Source organism: Leptosomus discolor, chromosome 15, assembly GCF_034619465.1.
Source record: "Leptosomus discolor isolate bLepDis1 chromosome 15, bLepDis1.hap2, whole genome shotgun sequence".
NCBI classification, from domain to species: Eukaryota; Metazoa; Chordata; class Aves; order Leptosomiformes; family Leptosomidae; genus Leptosomus; species Leptosomus discolor.
Window position 1 is genome coordinate 3,007,154 of NC_141405.1, and position 12,884 is coordinate 3,020,037.

The window sequence follows — 12,884 nt, forward strand, 5'->3', positions numbered from 1 at the left end:
AGCTGATGCTTGTTGCCTGCTGTGAGGCCTTGCGCATTGCTGCTTCCCCTGCCGAGTTCGTCGGTGAGGCACAGAGGTCCGACTTAAACGGTGGGGAAAGCACGGGAAAGGCCTCTGCAGCTGAGAAAGAAGAGGATAAACATTTTAAGGTGGCCTCTAACCAGCCTAATGGTGGAACGCCTAATTTACAGGCCACAGGGATAAAGGAATTCTTCAGGGGCCTATGCAGCCGGCAGTGCCGTTCCACCGGGAACAGTTTTGGCTGCCTGACATTTATTACATGGCCTCCTTTAGTGCATTCCTGGGTTGCTAGAAAGCGCTTCACCTCCATCGACACCTCACATCTCACTCACCTTTACGTTTTGTATTTTACTGTCTGGGATTTTACTAGCAGCCTTTTTTCTAGGCGGTTGGTCAGCGCGGAGGCAAGGGAAAGGGGCCTCCAGCCAGCCCTCCGCAGAGTGCTGTGGGAGAGGAAGGAGCTGCCTGTCTGTTTTCCAGTGCCTTCTTAACGGGAAGCTGCAGCCACGGGCTAGCTACCCTGCAAGTACCCAGCTGAAGCGAGTGCTTCTTGCATGCTTCGCTGCCATTCCATTAAAACTCCCTTTCTGGAGTTGCAGCAGCCTCGCTCTAAGGCGGCTCGCACTCGCCGGCAGCCAGGCTGCAGGACAGGCCGTGTTTCCTTCCTCGAAAGGCTCTTGCTTTTCTCTAAAGGATGGGGCAAAAGTCCAGCAGCTGCGAGGTGCCGCGGGGATAAGCTGGGAAAAGCTTGGAAGCGTCTTAAACGCTCTGGAAATAGAGATGGAAATCTCAAAAGATCAGACATCTTTCGGCAATTTCCAAAGCTATGTGGTTTTAGCCAGACCTGAAAACCCTTCCTAGAAGTTTATTTCAGGGTATTTTGATATGTTACTTTCACTTTTGGGCCTAGCTAAATCCAGGAAACTCAGAATAGTATAATTTTTAAATACAGAGTAAACATACCCCAAGTATTACTGAACCGATCAGGAACGTTTCTGTTTGGTTTCTCTTACAGGAATAATTCAGGCCAGCTCAGGGTTTATCCTAATTCAGTCTGGTTTTGCCCCAGATAATTATTCTTTTTGAGAAAATAAGAGATCAGACCATGGTCTTTCCAAAACGCTGTGACCCGTCACGCAAGGGTAGGCACCAAATTGTGCCAGAAGGCGGATGGAGATAAGTGCTGCAGTAAGAGGTGGCCAGTGTCTGATGGCTGGAAGGAGCACTCTGGCAGCAAGCGTGCCCATGGCCTCCAAAAACACAGGTAGATGCAGTTTCCAAAGGGGCTGTGTGATGGAGATATCAGGGTCTGCCACGTCTCATTTTTTTCCCTCTAGAATAGAACGTTGAGCCATCTCAGAGCGTCCTGGAACAATATCTGAAAGCTTTTGGTATTCATCAGCTCAGCTGTATGGTTTTTTTCAGGATGGATACTGTGAAGAGTCAGGAAGGGCCAGGTGTCCTTGATTTACGCAGCGAGAATGAGGAGATGTAGATTAAGTGCCTTGTAAGAGCCAAAAAGGTGTGTTTAAAGATAAATTACAGTCTCTGTCATAGCTGTTAAATCAGGATCAAATTTTCATATACACAGGTGCAGCTGCAGAGCTCCCTGTCCACATTTAGCCCAGATTTAGTCGCAAGCCTTGCGTAAATATCTAATAGAGGGACCGTGGCACTTGGTGGGCTTCTGGCAGATTGGGGCTCCGCAGGCAGAAAAAAGCCTGGTTCAAAATATAATTTCACCAAACCCAGGATTTGGCTCCAAACATTTCCTATATACTCTGTGTATGAAGTGGATTTCCAGAGTTCTGCCACCTTTTAATTTCCTTCATAATTATGAATCGAGTGGCTTGTGCTTGGTGAGAGCTGCCGCTGTGCCCGTGGGGCTGCTGGAAATAGTCACAACATACAGAATAGTTGGAATTTTGCATTTGTTTTTAATAGCAATACATTGGGGGGAAGCTACTAAATGTAGTTTCTTGCAAACTGGAAGTGTGTTGGAGTAAAGCTTGTCATTTCTCGTAGAAAAAAAAAAACCTGTCTAAAAATGTCCAAAATCTTCAATTTAAGGAATTACAGTTTTATTGGCAAAGATCCACGTTTACCATCAAAATATAGGAAATTTCTAGAATTTCTGTCTTAAGTTGTGAAATCTGCTTTTTCTTGAGATATGTAACAAAGATATTTCTACCTACTTTTGGCTAGAAAAAATAAAAAAGGTGTGAGCACAATGGAAAAACAACCACTTCCCAGTGACCTGCTGGTAGTGAAGAGGGCACAGGCAAGCACCTGTGTGTTTTGAACACTTTAGAAAAAAGAAGGCTTTACAACCTGCTGAGCAAGTCCTTATTTTACTTCATTTTTAGGATTTTTTATTTACATTAACATCATTTGTTTTATAACTGTGAAAGTCTCTGCTTTTCCTTACATGTGGAAGGCTGATTATTCCTTCTCACGTTCTTATTATTTATTGTTTGTCCATTTTTGGTACTAGCCAAGATGTGCTGAAGGTATCTCCCAGCCTGCCCTCGAGCCACATGGAATCACTGTAGTATCTACTAACAGCTGGGATGGCAAATGGCAGTAGATGGCTAATTATTATTTTAAATTATATTTATAGCGATTTAGATTTTCTTTTAGTGACCTGATTTGCTCTAGAATTAGGGATGGGGATAAGGAATCCTTTTTTAAAAAAAATTGCATTTTTCAATTTTTCTTTAAGTATCTTGGAGGCTTCTGAACAAACCTACTCACTCTTTTGTTTTTAATAGGAAAAGCACCAGCTGGCTTGCACTTCTTCCTTTGAGAGGGGATTGACTAGCATCAGGGTTCAGTTTAACTGGTAAAAATGCTCTCTGTCACAACATCATTATCTAAAACGGTGCTGGAATTCTGACAAAATGATAATTATCCACCTGAAGAGTAAAATCTTGTTTGTGATGAACTTGGTTTGTCCAAGTCTCATGCCAGGCTTTTCCTTGCCATGGAGTTTTCCTTCAGCCCTCACGCCTGTGAGTCTCGGGGTTGCCAGGATTGCTTTGAATCAGGGCTGAGGGCCACCCAGGCACCCTCTGGCCAAGTGGGTGCTCTGGGTGTGGAGGACTTGAGTCCTACAGAAACGATGGAGCAACTGATGAACGGCTGCTTCTTGCTCTGTAAGAGACGTTGAGGTGAAATCCCGTAAGCATGACCTGTGTGTGACAAGCAGAATTGGGGGCTCAAAAAAATCAGCTTTTTGTTCTTTTTATTCCCTTTCTCCTCTGTGCAAAGGTGCCTTGCTGCTCTACTAGTTCAAAAGCCTCCCCGGCCTTTCTGATAAGGAATGCTGTGGTGCATCTGTTTTCAAGCAGCTTGCATTGGTTTTCTGGTTTGTTTTTTCTTCCCCCTATGTATAAGAAATGTTGGGTAGCAGAATGTGGAATTCATTAGAAGTTCATAAAGCAGGGACCTCAGAAGGATGTGGGTATAAATGCTTTTCAGGCATCTGAGGTGAACTTTAAATGGAGCTTTGGCCCTCATTTGCTTTCTGCTTTTCAAAAACCATTTATGAGAAAGTGGAGCTGTCAAAGCCGTGCATGAACTTTGCCTTCTTGCAAATAACTTGTCTCAAAGTAAATTGTTAAAATGCACAAGAAACTTGTCTCGAAGTAAATCCAGTAGCTCTACAAAGCTGGAACTGTACGTGCATTAGAGTGTGTGTATGTGTGTGTGCGCGTGTGTGTGCACGTGCTGTGCACGGGTGGGTGGAGTGAGTAAGGCGACCATTTTGGAGATGTGAAAAACACAATGCAAGTGTTTTTAAAAAAGGCAACGTACAATATTTATTTCTTGGCAAAAGTACATCAGACCACATCTCCCATCCTTCTTTTAATTGCTTCGTGTTTGTTTTTGTTGTCTAAGTCTTTGCTGGCCTGTTTCCTCTGCAGTGCTCATTGCTCCTTAGCAGCCCGTAACCTCACACAACCCCTCTCGCAGCGAGGGAGCGCGTGGCACGGGGGCGCTCACAGGAGCCCAGGCTCCGCGGCTCGTCAGGAGAAGCTCTGGTGTTCACGTTGACGGGAGGAGTGGAAAAGGTAGGAGTAGATGAAAGGGCAGGACAAGGCAATAGGAGCGATTCTCGATTTTTAGCCTTGTTGAGGAAACTCTGTCCTCATGAGAATCAAAACTGCCCACACCCTAATGCAAGACCCTGAATCATAGCTTGAGGGGGGTTGTGGATTGGTCCAGAGGTAGCAAACGTTGAGAAAGACTCTCCCTGCCTTGGCCACTTCTTGTGAACATGTACTAGTGGTATATTTATGAGAAATGAGGTGCCGTCATCTTCGTGAGGTGGCACCCAGGTCCTTTCTAGTGCTGGTTAAGGTCCCCTTGGGCTTTGCTCAGGGTTTGTAGCAGTGCAGAGCCAGCGGCCAGAAGGCAGTGCTGCCCCGTGCCGTGATGAACCGTCGCTCTGAGCTCCTGTTCCTGTCTGCAACTGGACAAAATTTCATCAGTCAGATACTGCAAAGTTCACAGGGTCCTCCCTGCGCTCCGGAGTGCTTTGGTGGTCACCTGGCTGCCCCCCCGTATGGCTTCACGTCCGCTCCATCCGAAACACTTCTCTTAACCTGTGTTGTCTTCACTCATCTCAAAGCCGTTCCTCGTACTATGAAGATGATAAATTGTAGGAGACTGACAGTAGGACCATGTGCGTAACGTTAGGTAGGCTTTTATTTAATGTTGTTGTTGTTTTAATGAGATGCTTTTAGGATCCATGTTGTACTGGATTAGGGATATTGGTGGAACAATTGAACTGGTATTCTTTAACCCCGACTGCCCCAGGTTCTTTCCCTCCACCCTCTTCATTAGAAAAAAATGAGATTGGGAGAACATACTTAACTTGAAAAAAAACCCCAAACCTTGCTGATGGAATAAGTTAATCTTCTTTACTACACTTCAGTTTTATTTCTCAGGATATCCAAAGGTTTATCACTGCTGCTGAGAGAAGGGGACAGTACACCTTTTTGAAACTTCAACCACTGTAACCGTTTTCCAGATGTGTGTGTGTGCGCGCGCGCGCGCGCGTGTGTGTTAACCTCAGCACTGTGTGAGCGTGTGTTCTGCTGAATATTGTGTGCATCTATGAAATGCTTCAAACAACTGCCTGGAAGTCAAAACCAACCACCTCTTTCCAGTCATATGTTTGCCGTGACTTTTCATAACCACACTTGAACTAGTGGTCTTGGATTAAATATTCAAAGAGCAGGGCATCTTTATAGCAATGGTATGTCAGTCAAATTAAGAAAAATGTACACAAAAATAAATAAATGAAATTTAAAAGGAACGTGCTGTCAGTCTACCTGTATTTATGCAGTAGAAGTGCTACCAGTTGTTGAGGACACACTTTGTACTTCTTTTGCTATTCATATGGAAGGTTTTTAAGGATCGTCTTGCTCGTCACGGCTTATCATAGGTTACTGAAAACTCAGGAATGCTCAAGCTGCTCTACAGAAATGATTGTCAGTCTTTCTGCCGTTGGTTTTTCTTTCCGCGCTCCGGCTAGCGTGGCTGGCGAGAGCAGACGCATCCACATCCCGTCCAGCCCACATCAAAGGCACGAACCCCGGCTCCCACCGCGGCTCTGGCAGGGCGCGGGTGCGACGAGAGCAGCCGGCTTCCTGCCCGCCCCCCCCCAAAAAGCAGCTTTCCAGCAGGGATGGGGGAGGTTCAAGGGGCTGCAAGTGGCCACAGCCTCTGTGCCCAGCATCGCCTGGGAGCGCGGGTCTTGGGGCCGGGCTGACAGCAGCGCTGCCGTGGGGGCTGGAAGCCCGGTGGCTCGCTCAGCACCTTGCAGCGCCGCCGCCGAAGCGAGCGGTGGGGTTCGTGCGCTCGCAGGCTGGAGAACAGACGTGGGGCTTTGCTCTGTCTTTCACCGTGTCCTGGAGCCAACCCTGGCTTCCGCTGCCAGCCCCATTGCTATTATGTGCAATTAAGCCTTGCGTTTCTTTAAAGGTTAATTATTAGGCTGCGCATCCGTCATGATGCAAAGCCAGTTTTCACCCTGAATTTATTAGGCCAAGTCAAATAGCATTTTGGTTGAGTAAAGCACACTAGTCTGGGTCATCCTGAAACATGAATCTCTACTTCCCGCTCTCTCATGTAAATAAAACTGTACTTCCATTTATATTAGAATTGCCGAAAACAATATGTCAGCTCCCTCCGCTGATCCTGCAGCCCCAGTTAAGGCAAAAGCACTAGTTGCAGAGCTGATGCGCTAAGGAACAAACTGAACAAAAATAACCCAGTTAATGTAATAACCTTTAAGGGCACAGGGAAGGAATCAATGTTTATCGCATAGAAGGCGGTGCAGTGGCCGGGGCTGAACGCTTTCAGATTGCAGGGGGAATGTTAGCCAGCATCGGTGATGGGAATGCCGGTGATACGGAGATTGCCATAAAAATGTCTGGAGAGAAGAGTTGCAAGAGGGACATAACCATTTCTGGGAATCCTAAGCAAAACAGCTGCCAAAGTTTTATCTGCACTGTGGTATGTGTGTGTGTGTATGTATGTGTGTTCTGTTTAAAAGGAAAAAATTAAGAGCCATACTTTTATTTTATCAAATCAAATTACCCTTGTACGTTCAGAATATTTATGCATCAGTACTTTTTTTTTTTTATTAGAGCTTTATCTCACTGTAATCAATTCCAAATACAAAACTATTTTTATCGCTGAAATGCAGCAGTAATTTATAAGATGTAGACGGAACGCACACGAGATGCCAAAAGCAATTTTATGGAACCTCTTTTGTTGTCATCTACAATGCATCAGTTCTTGCCTTCAGCCTCCCATCAATTTTAAAAGCCCCAAGATGAAAAAAAAAAAAAAAAATAAAAAGAAGTAAGCATACTGAAGCAGCTGCCAACCCCTAAAATAGTCTGGAGATACGCATGCACCTTTGGGATAGGGTTTGACTGAACGCGGCACAATAATGTAAACCGTGCTGAGCTTTGTAATGCAATTATTTTAGTTGGCGAAATGGCAGATCTTGTTCCCTCTGCCTCCCTCGCCTACTATATAGTATTTCATATATGTGCAGAGAATGAAATTGTGAAATAATGTCCTGCATTATCACAACTAATGTCACACTGAAATGAGGAAAAGAAGAGTGGAAGTTGAGGTTCTCACAGCTGAACAGGACCTCCAGCCTTGTACAAGACGATATTTAAATGTGTCCAGCCTAAAGCATATATTTTATATGCTCCTTCTTTGGGTGACTTTCCCAAAAGAGAGTCACTCACGCTGTATGTGATTTGTAGGGCCAACCTTGGGTTGGCATTGAGTTCTCAGAAGTTGCAGACACCCATCTTAATCCCCTCTGACCACCTCCAAAGGTAAAACTTTCTCTAAGAAAAATGCAAAAAAAAAAAAAAAGCTGGAATGAAGTCCCTGATACCTTTTAATGGCAGCAGTCTCATGGAATTGAGTTAAAAAAAGAAGAGCCATTTTGCAGAAATAAGCATTTGTGAGGCAGGGCCTTCTGCCTTGTGGTCTTGCACCCATGCAAGACAACGTGATTTGGCCTCAGGGTTTCTGTACTTACAAAGAAGATAAATTTGCTACTAGAAGCTTTCTGAAATCCTCGGAGCTAGAAAGAGGTGGCTGCTGAAATGCCTTTGCCTGGTGTTTGGGCACTTGCAAGTACACACACTGTTTTGTGGCTTATTTTCTTTTCACGTGGCACAAGAGCGATCCTCTGGCATAGCAGGTAGCCCTCGGAGAGAAGTGTCCCTGCCCTCTGGAAATTACCTTGTCCACTGAATGTGTCCTCATTTTCTGTATATGTGGTGGTTGCTGAAACTGGAAAGAGATGATAAGGAAAAATCAAATGGTGACGCATAAACCATTTGCAGTCATTAAAGATTATAAAATTGGAGAGAGATGGGATTTCACAACTCTTCTTGCTAAAGATGGCCTTGAACAACTAGAATCCAACTTTGATTTGTTACTGACTGGGACATACTTTGGCCTGACGAATGGCATTTTCCTGATACTCCTCCATGATGACAACTATGGACCAAGGATTTGAAGAACCCGCAGGATTTTTTTTGAGGCCACAGCACCTGTTCAAATACAGTTCTTGCTCTGCAGTTTGGCCCCACTGCTGTTTGATTTCCTTGTGGCTGGGACAAGGCACATGAAATTCAGCAATTAGGTTTTATAAAATGGGGCATGGAAACAAGAGTATTTGAGGTGACACACGCTCTTCCTCAGCATGAGCCGCTCTGCCACCTTCTCTGTCTCATGAAAACCCGATGGTAGGTAGCCCAAGCACAGCAGCACGGTGCTCCCCTCCTCAGTCTTCTCTTTTCTCCTCTCATTTGGGATCCCCCCTGGGCATGCAGTAATATTTCCTTCCAAAATGCGAATATGCCAAATGAATCACTCCAAAGTCCCCATCCCACTTTTCATGCCAGTCAGCTGCTGGCGAGCACTCGCTCCTTCCAGCAAGCTCTCTGTGCCCGTCAGGAGCACCTGCAATACCAGCATCCATGGATATGTTCACGGTTATGGTTTTTCAAACTCTGTCTTTGACCTTGCCAGTGCAGACATCACTTCTGCTCTCTCCAATTACCCTGACGGTTCCTGCTACAAAGCCACTTATTACCACTGCAACACACTTTTGATTACAGCTCCCGCTTTCTGGCTCTCCAGTGCTGGAAGTGCATGGTATGACGCTGACAGCAACGTATTGCAAAGTTTCTTAAGAGTATGTTGCATCTACAGGTGATGTACTCTACCGATGTTAGAGAGACAGACGTTTAATTCTGTTTCATTTGCTTGCCAAATCCTCCTAATGTTAGGAGAGAAATAGCCAAATTGGAATTAATTTCAGTCTTAAAAAAAGCATCTCGTTTTGATACCCAGTGATTGGTTTTAACATATTTATGTTAACAGGTTTCTTTCAATATGCTTCTATTAACTATAGGTATTGAGAATAAACAGAAGACCGTTACAGAATGTTAACAGATTACTAATGGCAAACATTACTAAGACACCTTTCTTGTTTGCCTACTGCTTTCACATTAGAGTGCTTTTGGGAAATAATAATAATAATTGAAAAAAAAAAGCCTCTTGAAGGAATCATTACTAAAGCATTTTGCATGCAGATTACTTCAGGCTTCAGCATTGCAACTCTCGGCTAGGTTAGGAGATGGAGGCCAAGATTTGTTGATTGAGATCAGATGGCCGGTGGCGAGAAGGAATCTAGATGACTTAACTGGAGGGATTAAACTCAAGTCTTTTGGCTTCCATTTGGCTGTTTTATAAACTCCACTGCTGGGCCAGCTATTTGGGCTGTGTTCCCCTTGTTGCGTATGTCTGATGTTAGCGGGGCGGTTTGTAGTATCAGCCAGTCCATCAGCATTACCAGTCCAGACGTTCTGGGTGCGAAAAGAAGACAGTGTAACTGAAAGCTAAAATTAGTCCCCAAAGTGCCCGTCCACACACCTCCAGCTCGGCGGCTGACCTGCTGCCCGGCTGCTGCCGGCTGAGGAAAGCAGGGGCGAGCCCTCTCTAGCCTGGCCAGCACCTGGGTTTTTTGGTGGTCGATGGCATGTGGAGGCCATTGGGCAGAGCCGGCATTCCCAAGAACTCCGGGCCTGTTTCCCTGCCCTGCCCAGGGAGAGGCAGGTCTCTGCAGCACCCAAAACGCAAGCGATGTCCCCTGGCAGCACCACGGCCGGCACTTTGCTGCAGGGTGAAGTCCGTCAGACGCGCGAGGAGGAGGGTTTTGTTGTCGGCAATTCACGTCTGAAGCCTCACCCGTTAGACGTACCCCCACGGGAGCAGATGGAGCTCGCTTTCTTCTTTTTTTTCAGAGCCCTAACCTTTAATTTTACAACACTGATTGAAACCAAGAGTGGAAATAAAAAGTCAGAGCTACTCTGTTTCCCTTCCCCTCCCTTCCATTATCTTCTTTCTTTTCCATCCATCCTCTTTTCACATGCCTCTCAGATTGCGTCCCCCTGGTTTTCCAGTTATTTATTGACCCAGACCTAATTCCTTATTTCCAGAAATGTGTCATGAATCCTGCCTTTGAGTCATTTGCCTTTTGCTTTCCAGGCTCACCTCTTTGACCACGTTTTCCTGTAAGAGATAAGGATATAGGGTTTGTGGAGTAATCGCAGCAGGATGCCTGGGTTTCATTCATAGATCTGTTGCCACTGGCTCATTATGGAAAATTAGGAGAGTTATTTCACCTTTCAGTGCCTCACCTCAGTGTCACCATCTGTAAAACAAGGCTAATAATTGTTATCTCTTCCTTGCAGAAGAACTGGGGAGCTTCACTAATGACCATCTGCTAAATGTTCTCAGAGCCTCACATGAGCATTTCTACTGAAGTGCAAATTATTATTAGAAACCAGGGATTGTTACTGGATTGATATCAAATCATTGTCGACAGCTTCTCTGCAGGGAAAACTTAGGCGCAGCCAACAAGAACAAGCTGCATGTTTTGAAGTTGTGCAGTTGATTATATTGGCTTTCATCTTCTGGTAAGAGGATCCTCTGCCATCTGAACTCTCTGATCTCTGGGAACACAATTCATCCAATCAATCTGGAGGAAAATAAACCTCCTCAGACAAAAAAAAAATAAAGTATCCACCTGAGATCATACGGAGATGGAAGATGTCAATTAATTCCCAGCCCCCAGTCGTTAACTCTTGTAAACCCAGTGTTTTCCTGGCCCACCAGGCAATGCTTAAGAGAGGGATATAATGCATCCACTACGCAGTCTCGGTGCTGCAAAGAGTCTCGTGGGCCTGCCTGGGCTAAATTATAATTGAAAACATGCAGCTATCTTACAATGAAATTGGTGTCACTGAAGGCTTCTATGGACTGTCTGAGGGATACCTGTTGATCTCGTGGTAGTAGATGGAGATTCGAGGTGCCAGGACAGATTTCACCTGTTGCTTGTTCCCTGCATCAGCCAGCTCGGGGTGAAGGACACGTCCGAATGGCTCCTGACCCTGACCTGGTGCATTTTCTCCCTAGGTCAGCCTCAAGCTGCCCACCCAGAGTCGATGGCTGATGGGTTTAGTTGCAAAGTGAATCTGGAACCCACGTTAAGCACCATATAGACAGACAGAAACCGCTCCTGGCTCACCATTGGCGTGTGCCCCCTGTGCCCAAGACCTGAATGAGCTCCACCGACGACTTTACAGGCAACCGCTGTCTTAGGCGAGCATGGCCTCCCACCCTTTTAGCGTACGGGCTCATCTGTTGTGTTTTCCCTGAGCTAGAAACCGAGAGGGAGGATCGCTGGAGGCTACAACCCATTACTGGGAATTCAATAGCAACACTGTCAATAGGACAAACAAGCGGAGACAGGGCTGGAGATGGGGATAATTACAAGGACCAAGTTGTGAGGACCAGAGCGCTCAGGTCTCCTGCCACACTAAAACTGATCATATGTGACTGGCGAGGCTTAGCAACAGCCCTAAGTCTTCCCCCTCCCACACCATTGTGTGCCATTATGGTCACTGTCGTAGTTTGCTGGGTTTCAGTAAAACAAATGTACTTTAATGATGCTGTTGCTATCCCACAACATCATCGGTGCTGTACTCACAAAACCTTTTCCGAAGCAATGCTGTGAGGGCTTACAGGGAGGAAAATGGGTGAGTCTGAGCTTTTGGGAGCTGCAAGGGGGATATAAATATCGCTGGTGCGACCATCTGCACTGGGGACTCTGGAGACGGGACTTGGTTCTCTCATGCAGTGCAGAGCCTATTGAAAATGGAAAACATAGCCCAGTAATTTTTTAATTAAAAAAGGATAATAACTTCTCGTGTTAAAACTTTAAAAAGCAATCCTCTACATTTAAAAATACACCTGTAAAATAATACGTGCCTTTTGGCTATTTCCTATAATATGTAACTTTGGTCACATGGCTCTCATTAAGACATCAGAAAATATTGTAAACTAGCATTTATAAGCTCAATGTAGGAAATTTCTGTATTTTTATTTTGAATTTATAATCCTGGCCCAAGGTTTGCTGAAAGATATGAAACTTTATTTGAGGTTTTGGAAATGGAATGATTTCTGAGCAAAACAGTCTTCTTTTGGTAAAAACTCACATATGTTCGAATTTTGAAATTTTCTTCAGGGAAATATGATTTTTTTTTTTGCCTACAAATATTAAAGAAAAAAAATTCTGGCTAAGGGCGCAGTCACTAATACTTAAAAAAATGCAATGTTATGAAATATTAACAGTTTAAGAGAAAACTTCTTAAAACCCATGGTGGCATCAACACGTGTCTCTGCAGCGCTGAGGAGCGCTGCCGTGGATCCCTGAGCTAGAAACCGAGAGGGAGGATCGCTGGAGGCTACAACCCATTCCTCAGCGCGGAAGGTGAGGAAGTTTTGCGCTGAAAATGGACAAGAACATTAAAAGCAGGGAAGATACTAACCACATCTTTTTAACACTGAGGCTTGAATAACGCTACCCCAGGTAGTTAATAATTCATACTGCCCAAGAATGTAATCAGGTGGAAACTTTCCCTTTTTCCTCTGAGCTCCCATCTCTGCGCGAAGGTCGAGCTTTAAAATTTGAAACAAAGTGGACTCGTTAACTTATACAATGATGAGTCAAGGGCTGATGCCCGTCATTCCTGAATAATCTAGGGATTTGGAAGCACACAAGCAGGTTCCATACCAGCCTGCAAGTCTGGTTTCAGCAGCTCGATCCCGAGCGCGGCTCTTTTACAAGCAGGCTGCAGGTGGCAATACATTTATGTTCGTGTCTCAGAGCACGAGAGCTCCCCGAAACGCCGCGCTGGGATCAGAGCGGCGGATGCTGCTCTCGAAGAAGAAATACATCAGGAGGG